The 8074-nt window shown below is 40.2% G+C and overlaps 1 long non-coding RNA gene across 1 annotated transcript; it reads left to right on the plus strand.

Annotated features, from left to right (window-relative positions):
- Positions 1-356: 356 nt before the first annotated feature.
- On the plus strand, positions 357-1114 carry LOC130073028 (uncharacterized). The gene is made up of 3 exons (XR_008804202.1): positions 357-549; positions 677-772; positions 958-1114. It is a non-coding gene; the product is annotated as an uncharacterized LOC130073028 (long non-coding RNA).
- The last annotated feature ends 6960 nt before the right edge of the window (positions 1115-8074 follow it).

Consider the following 8074-nt stretch of genomic DNA (forward strand, 5'->3'; position numbering starts at 1 on the left):
GTTAAGCACAGATATTCTTGATTTCCTGAATTTAACAGGCTGTTGATTGTTTCCATTTTTCAACAGGTCCACTTTGAGTCTTTTCCCTCTCACAGATGGATCTGCATGGAGCCATTCAGGACAAGGAGAGAGGTATGAACTCCTCTTCCTCTTTTTGGGTGGAACCGCTCAGCCTCTCCAGTTTTCAACAGCTTCTTCATCTGTCGGATGGATGTTTGTGACGGTGTCAGACTTCCCAGAGCAGGAAGCATCCATCTCTGGCCTTCCATCTATCCTGCAGGTTGCGGTGGGTAGTGGATTGACTCCTGTGTCGATCACTTTCGCAACAGCCTTCACCTTTTTCCACACTCTTTTGTTTTGCAGAAAAAATACGCATGTTGCCTTCAATGAAGGACAGATGTCGAGCAATGAATCGATCCACTCGAATAGGCAAGTGTTCATGCTTGAAAAGGCCGCGTTTGATGTTTTTAAACTCGGCTTCGACATTGGCTGAACTTGCGGTGATGTTGGAGCTCCGGAAGTGAGGGATCATTACCCCTGTCCAGAGAGGTAAGTAATTTGCAAGCCAGATTATATTTGGAATAATCTCAGGGAGGAAGTGCATATTGTCATGATCACCATTAGATGTGGCAAGTGACCTGCTCTCCTCACATATGTCTGTTACCCACTGCCGCAGGTCTGTCTGTGTTTGGTCACATGGATCCACTTCTTCCAGGTCCGCACCCTCTACATCTGGAATGATGACACGCTCTTCTGCAATTCGGGCTTTTAGGTATTTCTTGCACCTTTCTGAAATGAGGGGGGCTCCAGAGCTGTCACTACCCTCTGTTTCGCTGAGAGCCACAATAGTAATGCATCTTAGCTCTCTTGCATCGTCCATGGATTGTGACATGAGAAGCTGAGCTATTGACCTAACAAAGAAATCTTTAATGCGATGTGTTTTTTTTTTTCAAGCAGTCCCACCGGCAGATCATCTTGATGCAGTGTGCAACATCAACCCGCACGAAAAAAGGTGGGACTTTTGCTGACTGTCTACCGAGTAAGACACCACAACACTCATTGATGTAGGTCTTAAGATCAGGATGAGAAGTAAAAGCCTTGACCAAAGCTCCGAGCAAAGCCAGAGAGAAGTCACTCACAACCTCTTTAGGTGCACCTGCGCGTATCCATTCTGTCAGCCAATGTGTTATGGCATTAACATCATGTCTCTCTGACAGCATTTGCACCACTGGGACACTTGAGCTCTCACCCCCTGCCACAACACCCTGATATAGGAATATATGGCCAGACTTGCCATTTGGTCTCTGTAGTTTCCTCACCACTGAGCCAGTTGCTCACAGTGGGGTTAGTAGATGTCTTTGATAACGTCTTGTACATATACATTTGTGTTTGACTCCAATAGTGACAGAAAAACTTGTCTAGTCCAATGTCTTTAATGCTACCACTGTGAGGTGCACTGTATTTTAGCATCTGCAATGACAGAATAGGATCCTTGTCGCCTAATTCTAAATCATTTCTCTCTTGCTTTGCGCAGGGTGGCCAAATTAGGCAGATTGTTTTTGTTTTAGAGAACTTGTTTTTGTATGTTACTGTTTCAGGCATAAATTCTATCCATTTCTGAAATGGAACTCAAATCAAAAGTGCAGCAATCTTTTGGACTGGAGGAAAGGGACCCTGGCTCAAAATCAGTGTCATCACTACTGCCACTTGTTTCATGATCACTTTCATGAGTAAACCCTAAAGCAGTCCAGATATTGTGTCTGTTTAATTTAACAAAAGTGTTCTCTTGGCCTCTTGGGGGCTGAGTGACTTCAGAATGACCACCTAATATTATTTTAATATCTAAAAAACTGAAGCAGCTCAAAAGAAACATTTTACAGCACAAACCAGCACAAACGAACGAGACTATTTTGGGTGAATCTGGAGCATGTGGGGGGCTGGTGACGTCATCAACAAGAATTGAATGTCTAATATTTTAAGACCCGACGCAGCACAAACGAAAATTTTACCGGCACAAACCAGCACAAACGAACGAGACTATTTTGGGTGAATTTGGAGCATGTGGGGGGCTGAGTGACCTCAGAATGACCACGTAATATTCTTTTAATATCTAAAAAACCGAAGCAGCTCAAACGAAACTTTTTACAGCACAAACGAACGAGACTATTTTGGGTGAATTTGGAGCATCTGGGGGGGCTGGTGACGTCATCGTCTATAATTCAATTTCCGATATTTTAAAACCCAACGCAGCACAAACGAAAATTGTACCGGCACAAACCAGCACAAACGATCGAGACTATTTTGGGTGAATTTGGAGCATGTGGGGCTGAGTGACCTCAGAATGACCTAAAAATATTATTTTAATATCTAAAAAACCGAAACAGCACAAACGAAACTTTTTACAGCACAAACCAGCACAAACGATTGAGCATAGTTTGACGACGTTTTGCGTTGGGTGGGTGGGGGGGGGGGCAACTTCACGCAGGTACCTGAGATAGCAATGAGTCGGCGGACCACCGTCGGTTCTCCGGCGGCAGTAGAAGCGTCAGAATGGCGACATCGCAAACACGTTGGACGGCGCACCGCCGGCGGCAGCCGCCTTCGTTAAGCGGCCGCCGCCTTTATATTGAAGGCCGTCCTTCCGCGGCCCGCCGGAGGCAAACGCTATTTTCGAGCGCTCTGCCGCCGCTTATTCTGGCTATATATATATTTTATTTTTTTATTTATAGCATGCAGTTTATCAAGAATAATGATTGCTCAAACCAGACAAATTTACAATTGGCATTTTTATTCCACATTTCAAAGTACAGTAACTGTCATTTAAACAAGATGTTTCAGATCTGAAACATAACAGAAAAATAAATAAATAAATATACTAACATGCAGGTTTCCAATTCAATTTTGGTTAAACAGCCTTACAAGCAAATTACAACACTTACAATAAGTGTTCATATAAAAAGGACAGCTCTAGGGTAAAAAAAAAATTACCAGTAAACATTATGACAAGTAAAGATGATATTTGATACCAAATAATGTGCAAGACACCAAATAAATAAAAGTATAACTACATTTACAAGCCATTTCTAACAATATGATAAGTGGTAGTAATTTATAGTAAAGCTCTGGAGTAGAATAGGCCATTATAACGGCAATGCTGACCTGTGGCACAAGGATTTACAAGCTTTATTTGAAAAAGAAAAAAAGAAAGTAATTTCCACAGTGAGTGAGTGTAGCAGGGCCGGCTCTAACCCTTTGGTTGCCCTAGGCGATATTGAGTTTTGCGCGCCCCCCCCCCCCCCCCCCCCATCCCCCATCCCCCATCCCCCCCATCCCCAACCCCCCCCCCCCCCCCCCCCCCTTAAAAAAATTATAAGTATTTATTAAACTAAACATGCTCTTATAGTTACTCAAAAACTTAAACAATAAATTGTTCATACAAATGCTACAAAGAACGTTCAAGGATATTTATATCATAGTTGCATTGTACAACTATATTTTATCTGACCATAAATAACTTTTAGTAGATAAATTACAACTACTACCAGCACTAGGCCTACTATTATTACAATCCATTGGGCTGCTACAAGGTTAAGGGGGTTTAAGGGGGTATTTCCCCGTAAGAACATTTTGTGCATTTTAATGTTAAATTCATCAATCTGGTGCACTTTGAGAGTTCAAAACTAAAAGCTCCAACCCATATTCAGTGTGCAAATTGAACAAAGAAAAATTCAAACCTCTTTTTATTACAGTGTCTGTCTACATTACACTACTACATAATAATAGATGATATTAATCCCATGACAGTAATTGCCATAGGCTATATTGTAAAACAAATGCACTGAAAAATAAAGGAAACTTTCATGAGTATTGTACAAATTTCTATACTTGAAAGTAAGTTATATATTTGGAAGTAACCCAGCGCCGCCAATTAAGCAAAACAAAACAAAATGAATGGGCCATCGATGTACCAGTTTTATGAGCCGTTAAGACAAAAATAGAAAAATAAAAGTATGAGATGTATGTATCGGCCCAAAAAGCACGTCGGCCCCGCGGGAATCTCCCGGTTGTCCCGATGGCCAGAACATTTGACACCTTAATGGATGAGATGAGAAGACTTACCTCTATACTGGGCTTTCTTTTTATATTGTTGCTTTCTCCGTTTTCGTCCCTGTGCACCAGAGGGTTTAGACGACCGCTTCATTTTCGATCAGCGCGCGCAGCAGCCGAGCACTTGCCCGTAACCATAGAACGTAACGTAACGCAACTAACCCCCGCCCCCAGAACATTTTCTTAAACATTTGTACAGATTGCAAAACTCCCAATTGCAAATTAATCCCTTATACCTGTAAAAGGTAAAAAAAAAAAAAAATCGAGCTTGTCAAAAAATGAAAGACATAAACGAAATTGCCTGGGGTGACAGAGAGACAACATATTTCTAAATATTTCACTTTATCTTTCAGGTCAAAACAGGGATTTTCATGTTTATTATAAATATTACCATGGTTGCAAATGAATAAAAAAAATCTAAAGCATACCCAAGCTTTTGGCCAAGTTGCAGATGTCTTTCACTGTTCACTGATTTCTAACTTCATCCATTTATTCTGCTAAATTGTTCATACCATGAATGAAATATTTATTTTAAAACCTAATCAGAATCAGAAAGATATTTATTGCCAAGTAAGTTTTACAAAAGGAATTCTTTTGGACTATTTATGCATCTCAATTGTGCATATATCAAAGAAATGTAAAGAATTGTCACCTTAAGTGAATAAAATAATTCTATATATTTTACATAGGCCTATCACTGAATCGCTTCAGAGTTTCAACGTAATTTAAATGTATTTTCCTAAACCTTATCATGGAATCAGACTGAGTCAAATCTGTTATAAGGGTCATTCCTACTATTCGGTGCCATTTCAGCTTGGTAAATTTCCAAAAAAAAAGTAAAAATTTCCATGATTTATTCATTTTATCTGAAGAATGGTTTGTTACACTACAAGAAAAATATATTGGTCCAGCTCAGGATATCACTCTTTAATAATTTTGACCAAATTCTTCACACATGCAAAGGCCAAATGTCCACCCTGTTACAGGACATTCTCATCTAAATTAATAAATGTTTTGAATTCACAGTTATTGTAATATTTACATTTTCTAAGAGCTCAAATGTCCCTCACTTTACCCCGCAAATGTATTTTAACAAAGTGTTCATTAACGAGCATTATCTTTAAAAAAGTTGTATTTTAAGCCACAGTGGTAATTTCAACACATTTCTTTTAGAATAAAAAGACATTTCAATGGAATTTTGCCGCATTTTTTAATTATTTCATTTTGCCATTTCATTCCCTAAAATTAACCACAAAGATATGCATAACATTTGTTGAACTTATTTTATTAACTTAAAATAATAATAAAAAAAACAGAGGTAACAGGGTGGACAGAGGGGTAACAGGGTGGACATCACACCACTAAACAACAATAAATGTTATCAACTCATTTACCCTGGCACCCCCTGAAGGTATATAACAAATAAATGTATAATAAATTAATTATAAGTACCAATTCAAGCTGTAAACACTCATTTATTTAGCATTTACGCCCACTCTGTTACAATATGTCCACCCTGTTAGTGTGCAAAAGAGTAACAGGGTGGACAGTAACAGGAGGGACATTTTATGCTAAAGTTAGCCATTGCTACAAATGTGATGAAAAACAAGCTAGTGCGCAGTGATTATTGAGGAAGATTTTTAACCTGTTTATTAACCATATTTTCAAAATTACAAACAATTATCAGTTTCCACTATAAATAGGCATAACAGGGTGGACATGTTATGCTTTACCACTTCAGTGAATCATTCTAAAACATTGAAAAAAGAGTGAATTAAGGAATGATACTTACTCTGCTTCTTGAAGATAATTTGCCACCAAAAAGTATTAAAATTCTTGAGAGACATGTGATTAGAGGAACAGTCAATGGGCGTGTTCAGAGGGATTTTCCATCAGAGTAACAGGGGGGACATTCAATTCAGGGACACAACATTTTTTAAAGACTTTAAGTATTAAAAATGTATAACTAACAAAAAATATATTTTTGTGAGGAATATTATAAATAAGAATATACAACAATATTGAAAAATTTGGAATTTATTTGATTTTTATTACTTATATTTGTGGCTGAAGTTGTGCAAGCTTACTTGGGGACATGGCAGTTTAGCCTACTTGCACTAACATCAGAGTAATTTTTTTTTATTATTAATTAATCCTGGGTACATTTATTGTGTTCTATGGTAAAGGGGGATTAACAATTTAAGATGATCATTTAGAAACAAGTATTAGCCCATTTTTACTCAAATAATACCACATTATGTCATGAGGACTCTAATGGCACCGAATGCTAAGAATGACCCAAAAACCCTAATGACTTTGGAGCAACAACAACAACAAAATTTGATATAATTCACATACTAATTATAATCGCTTTAAATGTGAAAGTTAAAATGCTGTCAGTTCCACTCATGCCAATGACATGGCTGGTCGATTTCAAAGCGGCTTGCCCCCAGCCGGCCGCGGTTCATTTAGACGGCGGCAACCGCCAGAGAGAATGAAGTCGGCGGCCCGGCGGCTGTTCGCCGGCGGCATCTCGCAAGAAATGGGAGTGACGTATTCGGCGGCAAACGTTTCATCTCCGCCAGCGGGGCGCACCTATAGCCGACAGTTTGGAGCCGGCGGCAAAAAGAAGCCGTGCAGATATTTTTTGCTATCTGGGAGACTGGGACCCTCTCCTCCTGAATAATTCAACACGGATATTCTCTTCAGTTCAGACGCAGACCACCCCGCTTCAATGGCGTGGTCCCGTCACTGACATTGCCCCAAAACGGCCCTGTTCTGAGACAGGAAGTTCTCAGTCTGCTCGAGAAAGGAGCGATAGAGCGTGTCCCTCTGAGTGAGCAGGAGAGCGGATTTTACAGCTGCTATTTCGTAGTGCCAAAGAAGGATGGGGACTCCGTCCGATTCTGGACCTGAGACCCATCAACTGAGCACTTCACAATCGCGCATTTAGGATGACAACACCAAAGTAGATCGTGGCACAGATCCGTCCCGGGGACTGGTTCGCTTCAGTGGATTTAAAGGACGCGTAGTTCCATATTCAAATAGCGATGCGCCACAGGCGCTTCCTGAGATTTGCTTTCGAAGGCACGGCATACAAGTATTCAGAGCTTCCGTTTCGGGCTGGCCCTAGCCCCCCGCACTTTTTCCAAGTGTGTCGACGCAGCGCATTCTCAATGCGCATTTTTAATTATCTGGACGATTAAATTAAATTAACGATTAAATTAAATTTGAATTATCTGGACTAATTAGATTTTTTCTAATCTTATTGGCTGATTTTAGCTCATTTAAGGGATGTGCTAATCAGTCACGTGGAAACACTGCTTGTCCATCTGTATACGCTGGGACTGCGTGTGAATGTGCAGAAGAGTGTGTTTATCCCGAGTCAGACTATAACATATCTGGGCATGTGTTTCGACTCAGATGGTCTTCAGGTCACACGCGCATTCTGGTCACTCACTGCATCAGCGCTCTGAGACCGTGGCGCAACCCGGATATGTTCAGCCCAGGAGTGCCTTTGGGAATAGTCACCTTCATTTATATAGTGCTTTTAAGTTTTAACAATATAGATTGTTTCAAAGTAGCTTTACAGTGATAATAGGAAATTAAAGTAACAGAGGTTGTTTTGGCTTTACAGCAGCTCTAGAATAAAGTTATTGTCCAGCTAAAGTTAGTTTTGATTGATTCACTTCCGTCGCAACTATCATTAGTTATTAACTTAGGGGCCGCTAACATGACACCGTTCTAACAGAAAACCCTCAATGCGATCCGGCCGCTCATCCACACAAAACAGTGCCTGGTGGCCCGAGAACGCAAACCATGAAATAGGTTCCAAGGTACAAACCTTGAAAAATTTATAATACAGAATTTTTTATCGCTTCCGCCTAGCCACGTGAACCGGAATTATCCCCAAAACGTTTTTAAGGAGGCCTTCACACGGGAGAGTTGACACTTCAGGACTGCGTTG

The sequence above is a fragment of the Rhinichthys klamathensis genome, unplaced genomic scaffold, assembly GCF_029890125.1.
Source record: "Rhinichthys klamathensis goyatoka isolate OS25496 unplaced genomic scaffold, OSU_Roscu_1.1 h1tg000019l_1, whole genome shotgun sequence".
In the NCBI taxonomy this organism is placed as follows: domain Eukaryota; kingdom Metazoa; phylum Chordata; class Actinopteri; order Cypriniformes; family Leuciscidae; genus Rhinichthys; species Rhinichthys klamathensis.